Below are 18,929 nucleotides of genomic sequence, written 5' to 3'. Positions count from 1 at the left end.
TAGAGTATGGGACCTCGTTTCATCTGGTCCCTTGAATTTAGCTAGACAACTATCAAACCATTCTGAACACCCATGAATACAGCCTGAGATGTAAGAAAAAAATATCTGGAACTCTACAAGTGGAAAAGCGAATGCTTTTTGCAAGGTAGGAGGTGCGGAGATGTGAATCAGAGAGGAATAATCGGAAGATAAACAGAGCGGGGAGGGAGTTTCCATAAGCCAGCTACTAGAAAGTGACAGAACCCTGGAGGGCAAAATCAGAACCCTTAGAAATCTGTTCTAGTGAGAGACATCCCTGTCTGAAAGGAACTCAGGGGATTAAAAGGGCAGAATTCTAAGTGAGTCAGTGTGGTCTCAGGATCCCAGGAGTCACAGAACTAACAGGGGTGCCTGAGCTGGTAGAGTGCCCAAGCAGGGGAGCAGGGAAACTGGTTACCATCAGTGAGCCCAGGAGGGTACTTTAATCTCAGGTCACCATAAACTGCCAGCCAGACCTATTGGGTGGCCACTCTCCTTGGGCACCCTGCAAAAGACTGGAATGTTCAGACCATCTGCCATCCCCTGGGAGGGGCAGAACAGGTGCACCCACAAATGGGCAATAGCTCTCAGGGTGGCAGCATATAAAGGATAGCCATCCCCTGGGAGTGGCGGAGCAGGGACTCGCACAATTCCATGACTGCTCTCAGCACCAGGGCACTACAAAGGGCAGTAACATGGGACCCTCAGACTCCTCCCAGTTGGATCGCTGTGGGCCTGCAGCACAAGAGTCTGTGGAGTTTGGCACACACAGAAGTAAAGACCGTTTGTCTCAGATGGTTTACTGAAGAGGGGGGACCACGATCTTTCAGCTCTGGGGCTGGAGATTGGGGCACGGCCATTTTTATTTTGATCCTCTAAAGAGGCATAGAAAGCTCTCAGGGAACAAAAGCCACACAGAGGACCAGATTACACTGAGCCCAGCCCCCTGGCAAGGGGCAGTGAAACTCCACCCAGGCAAAGACACTTGAGAAGCGGCACAGCAGGCCCCTCGCCCAGAAGACCAACTGGGAGAAGAGGTGCACAACTAGTTCATGGATCCCACAAGATGGTAAAACTCAAGCGCTAGGGGAAAATAGTATATAGAACTTGAGGTTTTTTCTCATGATTCCTTTATCTTTCAGTCTAAGATTTTCCATTTTTTCCCCTTTGCGACTAGTTTATTTTATCAACTCTGCTTTTAAGTCATTTTTTGACTTTTATTTTTTACATCTACATTTTATAGATATATGCTTCATTTTTGGCCTTTTCTCACTCTATTCAATTTTATTTTTGTACATATAAGTATTGCTTTCTTTGCAATTTGGGGATTTAGTGTTTTCTAACACACAGACCAAAGTTCACTCAGGAACAAGTGGATCACCCTGCTTTGTCCACCCTGTGAGATTATATTCCCTCTTCTCTTGCCCCCTTTTTGTTTTGTTTTGTTTTGTTTTTGTTTGCTTTTCTGTTTTGGTTTCTGACCTCTTCGGGTTTGTCTAGTGTGTATTTTGCTTGGGTCGTGGTTGATATTTTTGATTCTACTCACTCACTCATTCATTCTTCTATGGGTAAAATGACTAGAAGGAGGAATGCACAACAAAAGAAAGAACCAGAGGTAATGTTCTCTGCCACATATCTAATCGATATGGATATAAGTAAGATGTCAGAGAGGGAATTCAAGATAACAATTACAAAGTTAATAGCTGGGCTTGAAAAAAGCATAAAAGACACTAGAGAATCTCTTAGTGCAGAAATGAGATCCAATCAGACCAAAATTAAAAATGCTATAGCTGAGAGGCAGTCTAAATTGGATGCTCCAACAGCTAAGGTGAATGAGGCAGAAGAGAGAGTAAGTGATCTAGAAGACGGGCCAATGGAAAGGAAGGAAGTTGAAGAAAAGAGAGAAAAACAACTAATAGCCCATGAAGAAAGGCTTTGAGAAATCAGTGATGCCATGAAATGTACCAATGTCAGAATTATTGGGGTGCCTGAGGGTGAAGAGAGAGAGAGAGGGCCAGAAGGTATATTTGAGCAAATCATAGCTGAGAACTTCCCTAATCTGAAGAAGGAAACGAGCATTTGTGTCCAAGAGGCAGAGAGGACACCTTCCAAAATCAATAAAAATAGATCAACACCCTGACATATAATATGAAGTTTGCAAATTTTAGAGAATAAGAGAAAATCCTGAAAGCAGCTTAAGACAAGAGGCTCCTTATCTAGAGAGGAGGAACATCAGAATAACATCAGACCTATCCACAGAAGCCTGGCAGGGCAGAAAGGGCTGGCATGATATATTCAGGGTACTAAATGAGAAGAACATACAGCCAAGAATACTTTATCCAGTAAGGCTGTCATTCAGAATGGAAGGAGAGATAAAGATCTTCCAGGACAGACAGAAACTGAAAGAATATGTGACCACCAAGCCAGCCCTGCTAGCTTGAAGTACATAACCATTCATGTATTGCAAATATTAAGGAGGATCCTGTAAGTGAAGAGAGAGCCCAAGAATAACATAGACCAGAAAGAAACAGAGACAATCTACAGAAACAGGGACTTTACAGGCAATACAATGACCCTAAATTCATATCTTTCAATAGTTACTCTGAATGTAAATGGGCTAAATGCTCCAATCAAAAGACACATGGTATCAGATCAGATGAAAAAGCAAGACCCATCCATATGCTATCTACAAGAGACTCATTTTAGATCTAAAGACACCTTCAGACTGAAAGTGAGGGGGTGGCAAACCATTTACCACACTAATGGACCTCAAAAGAAAGCTTGAGTAGCAATCCCCATATCAGACAAATTAGATTTTAAACCAAAGACTGTAGTAAGAGATGAAGAGGGACACTATATCATACTTAAAGGGTCTATCCAACAAGAAGATCTAACAATTATAAATATGTATGCCTCCAAAATGGAAGCAGCCAATTATATACACCAATTAATAATCAGAGTAAAGAAACACATTGATAACAATAATAGTAGGGGACTTCAACACCCCACTTGCAGGAATGGACAGATCATGTAAGCAGATCAACGAAGAAACAAGGGCTTTGAATGATACACTGGACCAGATGGACTTCACAGATATATACAGAACATTCCATCCTAAAACAACAGAATACTCATTCTTCTCGAGTGCACATGGAACTTTCTCCAGAATAGATCACATACAAATCAGGTCTCAACTGGTACCAAAAGATTGGGATCATTCCCTACATATTTTCAGACCACAGTGCTTTGAAACAAATTCAATCACAAGAGGAAATTTGGAAGGAACTCAAACACTTGGAGGTTAAAGAGCATTCTACTAAAGAATGAACGGGTCAACCAGGAAATTAAAGAATAATTTAAAAATTCATGGGAACTAATGAGAATGAAAACACATCTGTTCAAAACCTTTGGAATACCACAAAGGTGGTCCTAAGAGGGAAGTGCATTGCAATACAATCCTCTCTTGAAAAATTAGAAAAATCTCAAATACAGGCCAACCTTACACCTAAAGGAGCTGAAGAAAGAAGAGCAAATAAAGCCTAAACCAAGCAGGAAAAGAGAAATAATAAGGATTAGAGAAATCAGTGAAATAGAAACCAGAAGAACAGTAGAACAGATAAACAAAACTAGAAGCTGGTTCTTTGAAAGAATAAGATCAAACCTTTAGCCAGACTTATCAAAAAGAAAAGAGAAAGGGCCCAAATTAATAAAAGCATGAATGAAAGGGGAGAGATCATGACCAACACCAAAGAAATAAAATTTTAAGAACATATTGTGAGCAACTATATACCAACAAATTAGGCAATCTGGAAGAAGTGGATGCATTCCTGGAAACTTACAAACTAAGAAAAATGGAACAGGAATAAAGAGAAAATCTGAACAGACCAAAACCATCAAGGAAATTGAAGCAGTCATCAAAAACCTCCCCAAAAAAACAAGAGTCCAGGGCCAGATAGCTTCCCAGGGGAATTCTACCAAACATTTAAAGAAGAAATAATACCTATTCTACTGAAGCTGTTTCAAAAAATAGAAATAGAAGGAAAACTTCCAACCTCTTTCTGTGGGGCCAGCATTACCTTGATCCCAAAACCAGACAAAGACCCCATCAAAAAGGAAAATTACAGACCAATATCCTTCATGAACATGGATGCCAAAATACTCACCAGGATACTAGCCAATAGGATCCAACAGTATATTAAAAGGATTATTCACCATGACCAAGTGGGATTAATTCCTGGGACGCAAGGGTAGTTCAACATTCACAAATCAATCAACATGACAGATCACATTAATAAAAGACAAGACAAGAACCACATGATCCTCTCAATTGATGCAGAAAAAACATTTGACAAAATACAGTATCCTTTCTTGATCAAAACTCTTCAAAGTGTAGGAATAGAGGGAATATACTTCAATATCATAAAAGCCATCTACAAAAAGCCCACAGTGAATATCATTCTCAATGGGGAAAAACTGAGAGCTTTTCCCCTAAGGTCAGGAACATTACAGGGTTGCCCAATCTCACCACTGTTGTTCAACATTGTACTACAAGTCATAGCCTCAGCAGACAGCAAAAATAAATAAAAGGCATTCAAACTGGCAAAGAAGAAGTTAAACTCTCACTCTTTGCAGATGACATGATACTTTATGTGGAAAACCCAAAAGACTCCATCCCAAAATTGCTAGAACTCATACAGCAATTCAACAATGTGGCAGGATAAAAAATCAATGCACAGAAATCAGTTCCATTTCTATACACTAACAATGTGCCTGAAAAAAGAGAAATTAAGGAATTGATTCCATTTACAATTGCACCAAAAACCATTAAGACACTTAGGAATAAATCTAGCCAAAGAGGTAGAGGATCTGTACTCTAAAAACTATAGAACAGGGGTGCCTGGGTGGCTCAGTCGTTAAGCGTCTGCCTTCGGCTCAGGTCATGGTCCCAGGATCCTGGGATCGAGCCCCACATCGGGCTCCCTGCTCGGCGGGAAGCCTGCTTCTCCCTCTCCCACTCCCCCTGCTTGTGTTCCCTCTCTCGCTCTTTGTCAAATAAATAAATAAAATCTTAAAAAAAATAAAAAATAAAAAAATAAAAACTATAGAACACTTATGAAAGAAATTGAGGAAGACACAAAGAGATGGAAAAACATTCCACGCTCATGGATTGGAAGAATAAATATTGTTAAAATGTCTATGCTACCCAGAGCAATCTACACATTCAATGCAATCCCTATCAAAATACCATCAACATTTTTCACAGAGCTGGAACAAACAATCCTAAAATTTGGACGGAACCAGAAAAGACCCCGAATAGCCAGAGGAATGTTGAAAAAGAAAAAGCTGCGGGCATCACAATGCCTGACCTCAAACTATATTACAAAGCTGTGATCATCAAGACAGCATGGTACTGACACAAAAACAGACACATAGATCAATGGAACAGAATAGAGAGCCCAGAAATGGACCCTCAATTCTATGGTCAACTAATCTTTGACAAAGCAGGAGAGAATATCCAATGGAAAAAAGACAGTCTTTTCCATGAGTGGTGCAGGGAAAATTGGACAGCCACATGCAGAAGAATGAAACTGGACCATTCTCTTACACCATAAACAAAGATAAACAGAGAATGGATGAAAGACCTAAATGTGAGACAGGAATCCATCAAAATCCTAGAGAACATAGGCAGCAACTTCTTTGATTTTTTTTTTTTAAGATTTTATTTATTTGCGAGAGAGAGAATGAGAGACAGAGAGCATGAGAGGGAGGAGGGTCAGAGGGAGAAGAACACTCCGTGCTGAGCAGGGAGCCCGATGTGGGACTCGATCCCGTGACTCCAGGATCATGACCCGAGCCGAAGGCAGTTGCTTAACCAACTGAGCCACCCAGGCGCCTGGCAGCAACTTCTTTGACCTTGGCCACAGCAACTTCTATAGGACACATCTCTAAAGGCAAGGGAAACAAAAGCAAAAATGAACTTTTGGGACTTCATCAAGATAAAAAGCTTCTGCACAGCAAAGGAAACAGTCAACAAAACTAAAAGGCAACCAACAGAATGAGAGAAGATATTTGCAAATGATATATCAGATAAAGGGCTGGGATCCAAAGATCTATAAAGAACTTATCAAACTCAACACCCAAAGAACAAATAATCCAGTCAAAAAATGGGCAGAAGACATGAACAGACATTTCTCCAAAGAAGACTTCCAAATGGCCAAGAGACACATGAAAAAATTCCCAACATCCCTTGTCATTAGGGAAATACAAATCAAAACCACAATGATATACCACCTTACACCAGTTAGAATGGCTAAAATTAACAAGACAGGAAGCAACAAATGTTGGCAAGGATGTGGGGAAAGGGGAACCCTCCTACACTGTTGGTGGGAATGCAAACTGGTACAGCCATTCTGGAAAACAGTATGAAGTTTCCTCAAGAAGTTAAAAATAGAGCTACCCTATGACCCAGCAATTACACTACTGGGTATTAACCCCAGTGTATTTTTCACTATAGATGTAGTGAAAAGAAGGGGTACCTGCACCCCAATGTTCATAGCAGCAATATCCACAATAGCCAAACTGTGGAAGGAGCCAAGATATCCTTCAACAGACAAATGGATAAAGAAGATGTGGTTCATTTATACAATGGAATATTACTCAGCCATCGGAAAGGATGAATACCTACCATTTACATCGACATGGCTAGAACTCGAGGGTTAATTATGCTAAGCGAAATAAGTCAAATAGAGACAGACAATTATCATATGGTTTCACTCATATGTGGAATATAAGAAATAGTGCAGAGGATCATAGGGGAAGGGAGGGAAAACTGAATGGGAAGAAATCAGAGAGGGAGACAAAACATGAGAGACTCTTGACTCTGGGAGACAAACTGAGGGTTACAGAGGGGGAGGTGTGTGTGTGGGGGGATCAGGTAACTGGGTGATGGGCATTAAGGAGGGCATGTGATGTGATAAGCACTGGGTGTTATATGCAACTGATGAATCACTGAACACGACATCTGAAACTAATGATGTACTGTATGTTCTACTTCTAGGAGTTAAATTTGGTTACAAGTTCACATGTGTATCATCATAGATAATTTGTTCATATAAAGGTGTGTATATTTATATATATATAATATACATATATATAAACATATGTATACAAATAGTAGCAAGTTATGTATACTATCTGAAACTTTTATTATATTGAGCACTAAATCTTATAAATCTTTCTATATAATTACATGGGAAGGTTCTTCATTTTTTTTTAAATTCAATTAGTCAACATATAGTACATCATTAGTAAAAGCTACAGTTGTTTCCATTTAGCAACCAAGAAATTAGAATTAGAGCTAACATAATTCCCAGATTTGGAGAAAAATTCTCAAAGGTAGTTATTATTATTAATAACATTAATAATACTAATTGATTCTCTTCATATGCTCGTTTTTCTCTGTTCTCATAAATGAATTTTTAAAATACCATCTGATTTTCTCAGGCACCATTCTATCAAAACGACATACTACTTTGTGGAGTTAATGAAAAGCAACAGTTCCAACAGGTGAATAGGGAATGTCCAACAAATCGGAATGGACAAGCTGGTTTAAGCAAAAATAAGAATTGTCCCAATCTCATTTTTATCCTGGTGAATCTTAATTAGACTTATGGTAAGCTGCATTACTGTTAATAAGGATTAATGTCATAGTGATAAGCAGAGCATACAAATCAATAAATGCTGCCGTATCAATATATGAACAGAGACACAAATAACCATTTCAGTTCTTAAGAGTGAACTCATTATAAAGTTAAATACTTGCTATGCTAAGGATTTGAAATACCTTGAGAAGCAGGGGGAGTCATACTTGTACTAAAGGGCAATGCAGTGAAACTTCACAGATAAATGTAACCCTTAAATGATTTACAAACTTGCCCATAGGGTTATTTTGCAACTCTGACACAGTTTGGAGTCTTGTCCTTAGGTATTTTGGGAGTGGAATGATGATTAGCCAATCAATCTAATGTGTTTTTTTATTAATTATTACTACAGATTGACTATTGAGCTGTTTCCCTCTCTAAGGGAATTCTCACTTGAGCTTACAGTATTGTTGAGGAAAAAGAAAAAGAAAACATAAAACAATTATGAAGTAACATGTATCATTTAAGGTTAAGTTTGGATTCAAGGAAAAAAGAGTTAAAAATAGTGACTTAAACAAGAGAGATATTTCTTTTAAAAAGAAAGTAAACTGGGGCTATGAGTTCCCTGTGGTAGAAGGAATCCAGGAGCTTTTCAGTTCTCTACTCAGTCATTCCTTTGATTTGGTCCTCAATTTCTTGGTCCTGGAAGGGTCCTATTCCAGGTGGTAGATGGTGGGAGGAAGTGGAAGGGTATGCCTCTTCACTTTGAGGAAGTTCCTTGAAGTTAACACACACTATTTCTCCTCAAACCTAATTGAACCACACATAGTCACATGGTCTGATAAAGCTGCAAAGAGTTTGGGAAATGTAATCTTAACCTGGTTAACAAGGTAAATGAATAAAAATTGAAGACTATATTACAAGGAACACGAGGAGAATGCATATCAGGAAACAGCAGCTTTATGTATATTTCATCAGTTTTTCCACTAACGTCCTTTTTTTGTTGCAGGATCCAGTTTAGAATATCACATAGTATTTAATTGTCCTGTCTCTTCAATCTCCTTGAATCAGTGACAGTTTCTTTGTATTTGTTTGTTTGTAATGAACTTGAATACTTTTGAAGAGTACTTACTGGTCATGTTATTTTGTAGAATGTCCTTCCATTTGCTTTTGTCTGATGTTTTCTCTTGATTAGACTGGGGCTATGGATTTTTGTGAAAATACCTGAGAGGTGAAGAGACCTTCTAATTGCATCATATCTGGAAATACATATCAAAATTGCTTATTCCTGGTGATGTTAATCTTGATCACTTGGTTGTAGTGGTATCTGCCAGATTGCTCCATTATAAAGTTACTAATTTTTCTTTCCATACTCTATTCTTTGCAAATGAGACACTAAGTCCAGCTCACAGTAAAAGAGAGAAGCTCAACCTTCAGAACGGAGGAGTATCAAATAATTTGTGAACATAGGTAAAATACCTCAGTTGTTAATACATATTATGGGAAATTACTTTAAAGATATGCAAATTTCCTAACTCCCCTTCAAATTTCACTTATTAATTTAGCTTTCATCAGTGGATCTTGCCTGAAGTAATTATTACTGTGATGTTCTAATGATGTTTTCTATTTCTCTCATTCTTTATACATTTATTTATTGAAATTCTTCTGGGAGGAAGGTTGTCACATATTAATTATTTAATTTTTATTTAATTATTCAATTATTATTCAATTTATATAAGTATATGTTCATGTATATTTCAATTATAATCCAGTGCTTTCTGTATTTATTTTGTTCAAATTATTGTTGCTTTATCCATTGGAAGTTCTTTCAGATTGAATCCCATGTCCTTTTGATATAACCTCTCCTTTTTTATTTGGACTTCCGTAACTTTTGGAACTACTAGATGCTGCAGAATTCTCTGATGTTTTCTCTGCCTAAACTCTAGAATTAAACATTTGTGGTTCCTTTATTTGGAGAATGGCATTTTCAAACCAAGATCTGAACACTGGATATACTTTTGCTACTTGAGTGTTACTGCTTTTAGTCTCTCAATGGACAAAGATAGAACATATCTATGCTTACCAATCTATATATCCACACTCTAATCCAGCAGTGCAGGGTTCACTATTGTCTTCTGTCCCTGCTTATTTATAAATTCTACCCTGACAGCGACAAAACTGGCTCTTGTTATCAATAAATTGTTTGTTTAGGGGCACCTGGGTGGCTCAGTCATTAAGCGTCTGCCTTCGGCTCAGGTCATGATCCCAGGGTCCTGGGATCGAGCCCCGCATCAGGCTCCCTACTCCCTGGGAAGCCTGCTTCTCCCTCTCCTACTCCCCCTGCTTGTGTTCCCTCTCTCGCTCTCTCTCTGTCAAATAAAAAATAATAATAATAATAAAATAAATTGTTTGTTTAACCCTGGTAAACAGGTAAAATCAGAATTACTAACCTATTCCTCTGTGAAAAGCAAATTTACCAATTGGAGTAGAATGTTTATATACATGGTTATTTTTTCATTTAGCCTTACAGTATCCAGTCAGAACACTATTTACCAAACTGATTTAGTTCAGCTGCTTTTTCCCCATCCTTTGAAGTAAAGTAATGCCTATATTTGCAATTCAGATAGAGTCATTTGTCATAGTCCACACTCTAAAATCCCCAAAAATCTGGTGACTTGTTTTGTTTTTTTAATTTGTATACAGTAAATTTCACTGTTTGTGATGTATAATTCTAAGGGTTTTGACAAATGTGTTGAGTTACAGTATGAAACAAAACTATTCCATCACCAAAAATCCCCTTTATTACTCTTTTGTGGTCAACCCGTTTGTAGTCCAACCTGAGAGCTACTGATCTGTCATCCATTCCTAAAGTTTTGCCATTTTCAGAACGTCATATAAATGGAATCACACAATATATAGTCTTTTGAGTCTGGCTTCATTCACTGTGAAAAATACATTTATGATTCATCTGTTTTTGTGTGAATCAACAATTTGTTCTGTTTTATGGCTGAGTAGTATTCTATTATATGGATGTATCAATATGGGTACACATTCATCTGTTCATCTGAGTAGAGAGAGGTTCTCTCTCTAATTTTCTGGAGGAGATTATCTAGAATTGGTACTATTTCCCTCTCAAATATTTGGAAGAACTCATCACTGAATCCATCTGGATCTTTTAATTTATTTTTTGATATTTTTAGCTATAAATTCAATTTCTTTAATAGACAGGATATATCAGGTTAGTTATTTCTTCTTGAGTGACATTTGAGAATTTGTCTTTCAAAAAAGTAGCTCATTCGATCTAACTTGTCAAATTTATGTTCATAATGTTGTGGCAGCATTCTCTCATTATGTTTTAATGTTTGTGGAATCAGTAATGATGTTCCCTCTTTTTTTCCTAATATTGGTAATACACGTCTTGTCTCAATTTTGTCCTGGTCAACCTGGTAATAGAGTTCTTAATTTTGATGATCTTACAAAAAAACAAGTTTTGGGGTGTCATAGATTTTCTTTATTGATTTTCTCCTTTCTATTTTATTGGTTTCTGTTTCATTTTGTGTGCTCCCCTTCTTCCTGATTCCTTTATCTTGTCTTACTTTCCCTAGTATTTCCCTAGTATTTCTAAAATAAGCATTTATTTTTCAAAACAGCTTAAATTTTGCTATTGTATCTTTGATGTTAATATGTTTCTCACTGCTTTTAATATTTTATCATTCTAATATCTTCTATTTCTGTTTTCTTTTGCTAAGTCAGCTGTAAATCTTACTACTGTAATTTTGATGATTGACTCTCCATTTCTGTTTAGTATTTTCTTTTGTGTTTGGATTTTGGCAGTTTCATTATGTAAGTTTTTTCTATTTATTCCTTTTGGAGTTTGTAATACTTATTTAATTCTTGGTTTGAGGTTGTTTTCACTTTTGAAAATTCTCAGACATTTTGTCTTCAAATATTGCTTCTGCTCTCTCTCTTTTTCTTCTCATACTGAAACTGAGTATATATTATACCTTTACACTGTATATCTTATGCATTATTACAATGTCATTTATTTAATTCATTTCTGTGCTTTATTTTGTATATTTATATCTCATCTATCTTCCACTTCACTAATTCTCTCTTCTATTGCATCTAATTTCTCACTTATCATTTAGTTCCTACTTTTAGTTACTTGTGTTTTTTCAATTCTAAGATATCTATTTTGATCCTTTTTGTAGTCTTAATTTCTCTGAAAAATTCTTAGTCTATGCTTTTATTTTCTTGCATATAGTAAACATAATTATTTTAAAGTCATAACTAAGAATTCCATTATTTAAATGACTAAATTTCTCTCTATTATTTGTTCTTTCTTCTAGGTTTTAATAATATTGTTTCATCTCCTCAAATACTTTATTATTTCTGACAGCCAGATATTATTTATGAAAAAAAAGAGATAATTTCAAGAATCACATAATAATATCTTCCTGTAGACATCTCAAAAACATTTACATTTCTTTCTTTTCTTTTTTTTTTTTTTTTTTAATCTTACAGATAGCTAGCAATGCTGGTCAATGTGAATTAAATCAGAGATACTTTTCTAATTTGGACTTCAATTCCTAAAAGAGATTATCTCTGTTCTATACTCATTCTTTCCACATAGACCCACAGCCCCCTCACTCCACAGTGTGAGGCCCTAAACTCTAGTTTTAGACCCCAGCCCCCTTAATTCATCAAATTTCTGTTTAGTTTCTCAGCCTTTCAGTTTTTACTTTTGGTATTGGTTAATACCTTAAGAAGTAGTAGTTTCAAACACTTGTTTCTCCTTGCTAGATTTTCTTTGTCTCCTAGATCTTGGTCCTGAAATTTTTCAGTATTTTGACAGTTTCCCTCTGCCTTTAAATGAATGTTTAAAAAATATTTTGTCAAGATTTTATAGTCCTTAGTAAAAACACTGATCCAAATCACTTATCCCACCATTATTAGAAGCTCTACCATTCTAATCTCATGTTAATATCACATGGAATTTTAGTTACAGAATTTTATGGAAAAATTAACTCCAAAATTGCTATTTTTATCAAAAATAAATTATATCCATTTTTTAACCATTGTTTTCTGTAGCTTGTTTTTCCCTTACAGTTTTACCTTTCCAGAATCTGACATTAATAATTCTTAGAGAGCTAGAGACAGGGAAAATTTGTCAATTTTTGTCTTCCTTTAAGTAACTTTATTTTATCCTTATACTTGATCAAATAACTTAGGGGGATGTGAGTATCTAGGCTTAAAGTTTTTCTTTTAACACTTCAACTATATATATATATATTTTATGTATTATATGTATTTTACATGTTTATACATATGTACATACATATATACAATACATATAATATATATTTTTATTTACAATATAATTTATATTATAAATATATAGATATAGATATCTATCTTTACTCTGACCTAAATTTTTGTTTTCTTCTTTGACTCTGAGGTTTTAAAATGTGATTTGTCTATCAGTGTTTTGTGTTTTTTTTTATTATCACATGTCACTTGGAGAGCCCTGTCAATTAGGCTACTCCTATCTTGATGCATTTCTTAGTAGTTTTCAAATATTATTCTTTTCTTCCCTTATGGATATGTATTAGATTAACATTGGCATTGAAATGTATATCCTTAACTTTTTTTTCATATTTTTTATTTATTTCTACTTGATTCATTTTTGTGGTATCCTTTCATCTTGTCTACTGTAACTTAATTTGAGATTTTCCTTGTTCTATTTGTTATTCCTATTCCATCAACTGAATAAATGCATGGAAGTTTATCTGTTGTGTTCTTGTACCCACCTATTCAGGGTTTTATTGTTGTTTTGTTGTTGTTGTTGTTGTTGTTTACATCAACTATAGCATCTTTGAATTATAAGGTATCAAAGTGGTTATTTTTAAATTACTTGTTCTTGATTTATACATGTTCTTGCCTTTCTTATCACTCTGTGTACCTACCACACCTTATGCTTAGTTTTACTCATTTTGAATCCTTGCATAGTTATTCAGTTAGATCCTTTACTTGAGTACAATTTTTCTTATAATTTTCTCTTTCAGCATATCAGTTGTTTTTCAGTATCTTTTGGTTCCTCTATGTGAGCTTATGCATGCATTTAAGCAAACCTTTAAGAATATCAGTTTCCTCTTCTTATGAAGTCTGACTGAACCATGGAATAAAATCTACTGGCAGGGCAAGTGGTCCTAGTTAAGTTCAAGATTATTGCAGAAAGGAATGAATATTATCATATGGATGACTGGATGCCTGCACTGGTGGTTCTTTAAGGTCAACTGCTTCTCATTCTTACTAGGGAATCTCATCACATAAGGCATGGCTCCATTGCTGTAATTCTAGTTTCTGCCAGACATCATGAAATATTGTTAAAACTGCTTTTCTTTTGGGGATCAACATACTTTGACCTGCTTAGCCTGACTGCAACCACTATAGAATTCCCACCGCTGTTAGTTGACTATTAGGCCCCTAATATCAAAGGCCCCTCTGCCTTTTCCAGCACATAGGGAAAACTTATAGCATGTATTTAGCATGCTATCTTGCAACTGGACTCATGAATCTAAGGTGTTCTCTTTTGCATAGCTTTATTCATTCCCACAAATTTCTAATCATATTGCACACTAAATCCTGCACCTCACAGTTAATTATAAAAATTGTGCCATTAGGCTTATTCATAGTTTTATGTAGTAAATATTTGTAAAATGTCTGTTTAGGGGCTGTACCCTAATTAATCTGACAAATTCTTAATATACTAGTTGACAATTTCATCTTGTCAACTAGTATATTGTCAACATAGGAAAACTATGGCTCTAGCCCTAATTATGCATGGTATGGAGGAATAAGTTGGTGAAATGGAAATGATAGGGACCTTCGGAGAAAGTGATCAAGACAACTTTTAGAGCCTGATAGCCAGGGAAGAAATACAGATTTTACCTTAGACTTACAAGACAAATTGCAAACTGTTCAAATAAATGGTAGGTAGCTTTACATATCTTTAATTTAAAAACTAAACAAAACTCAAGGGGCACCTGGGTGGCTCAGTCAGTTAAGCACCTGTCTTTGGCTCAGGTCATGATCCCAGGGTCCTGGGATTGAGCCCCATATCGGGATCCCTACTCAGAGGGAAGTCTGCTGCTCCCTCTGCCCCTCCCCCTGCTCATGCTTGTGTGCTCTCTCTCTCTCTCTCAAATAAATAAATACAGTCTTTAAAAAAAAAAACTCAAAAAAGTTAACAAAATTCTCATGGGTAGATTTGTGATTATTCTACTAAATAGTACAGAAGACTCCTTTTTTAAATGATACTGGCAAGAAGAATGAATTGGTAGTAGCCTATGAGGATAAGGAAGTTCTACTGGCAAAAAGTTAAGATTTTTAAAGATCATGTGCTCCACATAGCAAGAAGAAAAGCAACAAGATAATTTTATAAGAGGGTAAGATGTATCTGTCTGATATGTGCTGATATGTGTCTGAATGTTGTCTTAAATGCGCATTAAATGATGTTGAGAACAATTAAGCTTGAAATGAGATAATTTGAGCTAAAAATTCTCGGACCTCCAAAATTTGATCCTAGATACATGTCCAGAACATGAACATTTTTAAAAAAGATCAGCAATAAAAAAGACACATAAAAATATAAAGCTGATTAGAAATAAAAAAAAATTATTGCACAAGTGTGAGAGAATCATTTCACTGATCTTTTTTCTAAATATAATTTTAAAATCACTTTTTAAAGCATATTTGTCTAAACTTTATCTTATTCTGATGTCTATTCTTGATTGTTTTTGCCTTCTATTTTTCATCTGAATTGGATTTTATTTTTGATCCAGTGCATTTATTGAAAGATGATCAATTCACCTCTAGGTAGGTATTAGTTTATATTTGATTATTCACAATTCATGTATTTTGGTTCAATTCTTTTGAAAATTCCTTTTATGGAAAGGTTCAGTGCTAAGAGCTAATGTGACCATTTACAGAACACAGATGCTTTACTTCTGCTTGATAGCTTTAATCTAATAGAGCTTTGATGCTTGTTGTCTATGATTCCTTTTAGCATTAACTCTTCCTTTCCATTTTCACTTTCTTCTAATTCAATGAATGCCAAGATTTTTAAGAGGTTGTGTGTTTATGACTGTTTTCTGGCATCACCAAATTCTATTTGGTCACATACTTGAGGAACACTCACAATATGGTGAAAATAGATGCATTTGGCTTTTCAGTGTATTAGAGAAAGAGAAGTGTGTAGAAGCCTATTCTATAACTTTTGTTGATTGGGCTCTCACTATTTAGGATTACTCTAAGGAAATGCTTTGTCATTTGTTGGGTGATCTGGCTAGAGTTTATTTGAAATGTCTCTATGAGCAGAATCTTTATTTAGACTTCCACCACATTATGGATCCTGGGAAAGGCAAACTAAAGAAAAGGTCTATTTCATTAATGATTCCTGCTTATAAACTATGAAATAAAGTCTCCTTTGATGTCATCTTTTACCAATTTTTCTTCTGGAAACTTCTGTAAGTCAAGGATTTAAAGAGGCAAGTTAGGCTTCATGCATGACAAGATTCTTTCTCTCTTGCCTGATTAAAATGAGAGAAAGAGAGAAACCTGAGAGTATTTTTAATACATTTTCCCCTGACACTGCATAAATCTAGGAACATTTATATGCTAATCAAATCAAAATAGGAATTATTAGTCACTGGAGAGCCCCAACATGGCTGTTATTTTCCCATCAACATATGATAACAGCTCTGATGCTGAATTAAGGAGCTGAATATTATAGAAGCCCCAAAAGGTTATAGTACATGACAGGTTTAAGCAATATTAAAACCTAGAAACACTGCCCCACCTATTACATATTTATTCGGTATTACAAATTGTAAATATTTAAAAATACACAAAGATACAGTGTGAGTAAATTCTTAATGTTTAATGAAATTATTCATGATATACAGAGTCAAATAACTCAACAAATACCATGAAGGTTAATGCATGCGAATGAATCTGAAGAGTCCAACAATGAGACTAACACACTGTCCTTTCCTAAGATGATTATAAAATGGAATTAAAGTAACCTGATTTTCATGGTTAAGGATATCTCTGGGGATAAAAGGAAGCAACTTTCACTGAAGACCTACTAGCAGCTAATCAAGATCCAATGTCAGGTGTCCATCTCATAGGCTGGAATCCGTTCATTCTTTGTACTGTTCACATTTTAATACCTTTTAAAGAGAGAAACCTGGTACCTTTAAAAGTCCATATATTTAGCTTGTCTTTTGGAAGTTTATTTATCACCTCTAAAAGAGGTCAGCTGCTTGTTGGAAAGATCTATCATATATAATCTCAGATGAACTAATGATGAGAAATTCAAGAAAAAGCCAACAAAAAGGGCTGGTGTGATGGGCCCAGTTGGGACATTTTTATTTTGATTTCCAGGGTTTCTAGTGTTCTTATTTATAAAGATCACAAATCATAATACAGCAAGTCTAAATGTACACTTCCCATTTTTAATACTGCAATGCCCACACAAGAAAAACCTTGTCTGCAATGAATGGGTAAGAAGAATTTCCTGGGCAGACTCAATTTGCATCTACATTCAAAATGCCATTTTCAAGTTCCTATCCTAAGTAGCAATAGCAAAATTGCTCTAAAGTTTACAGAGCCTTAAGAAACTGAGACAGACAAGACATTGTGAATAGGTTTCAGCTAATGCCCTGTGAAAAGTCCAATATTTATAATATAAGATGAAAATTATTGGAAAAAGTATTGGTTGAAAAGGGACTGTTATAGCTATCCCCAGATAGTTTTATTGCTAGAATTTCATCTTTTCAATATTTATTCATCTATCCATCTGTGCTTTCTGACTATATATATATATATATATATATATATATATATGAAAAAACCTAATGTTTATGTAAAACTCCACTTTCTAGAATCAAAACAGTCATGTTAGATTTGCATGTGTTTTTCATATTTTCTAAGAAGATGCATCCCTTATCATTCAATTAGGTATATGTTGTTTTCAATGTAATAAAATCAATATATTTTTCCCTTAAAAGAAACATTATTGATTAGCAAAATTCTCACTGAATTGGAGAGTAAGTTTAATTTTTGAATGCTAATCAGACAGAAATTACTTAGGTTTCATCAAATGGGTAAGATTTTATGAATCTTTTGAGACACAGTTTTCTTATTTAAAAGGAAGACAGAGACTTGGTTTTATGTAACAGACTTGACTGGTTTGGCAAAAGTTATCTATAATTTCCTAAGCAATAAAATATGACATTGCTTAGATTCCATTTTTATTTTATTTATTTATTTTTTTAAAAGATTTTATTTATTTATTTGACAGAGACAGAGACAGCGAGAGCAGGAACACAAGCAGGGGGAGTGGGAGAGGGACAATCGGGCCTCCCGCTGAGCGGGGAGCCCGATGTGGGGCTCGATCCCAGGGCTCTGGGATCATGACCTGAGCCAAAGGAAGCTGCTTAATGACTGAGCCACCCAGGCGCCCCTTAGATTCCATTTAATATCTACATTTTTCAGGTGAGTTAGTGGGTATTTAATGTAGATTTTATAATTATTTGATTACTAGTACTTGGGTAGATACAATTGGAAAGACCTATTCCTATCCCATTTGATGACTTCTTTAGCTCCCTATGTAATATACAAATAAATAGGTACAAATAAATATATACCTGAAATGTTGGGGTTTGGTCCAGGGGCCAGACAAATTTGAGTTTGAATTTACTTGCAGAAACTACCAACCATAAATAAGCCGATTTACTTAATCACTCACAACCTTGGGTTTCTGATATACAAAGTAGAGGTAGCAATACTACCTCACTTACAGACTTGCATTAACTGAATTACTAACAAGTACAGAGCCTGGTTTCTAAAAAAATGCAATAAATGGTCAATTATGTGTGCTAATATTTTGGTAATGGTCAAATGGATTGTGAAAATTAGTCATACTGCTTGTGGACTCAGCAACAGGAAGTTGGTTCCACAATGCCACGTAGAATGGAATAAGCAGTCATAAATATCACTTTTTTATCCTCAAACTTTTCCTAAATCCTGAATATTTAAACCAAAGTTATTCTGTACAGTTAGATGAATACTCAGAACAAAGTTTTCTAAATGTTGTGCTCGCTTCAGCAGCACATGTAATAAAGTTTTCTAAATGTTGTAAGGAATAATCCTGTCATGTTACAAATGTTGTCTGTACTGTTCCCTACTGTACTTCAATACCGAACA

Source organism: Neomonachus schauinslandi, chromosome 14 (genome assembly GCF_002201575.2).
Source record: "Neomonachus schauinslandi chromosome 14, ASM220157v2, whole genome shotgun sequence".
Classification (NCBI taxonomy): Eukaryota; Metazoa; Chordata; class Mammalia; order Carnivora; family Phocidae; genus Neomonachus; species Neomonachus schauinslandi.
Note: the sequence above shows the minus strand (reverse complement) of the source record.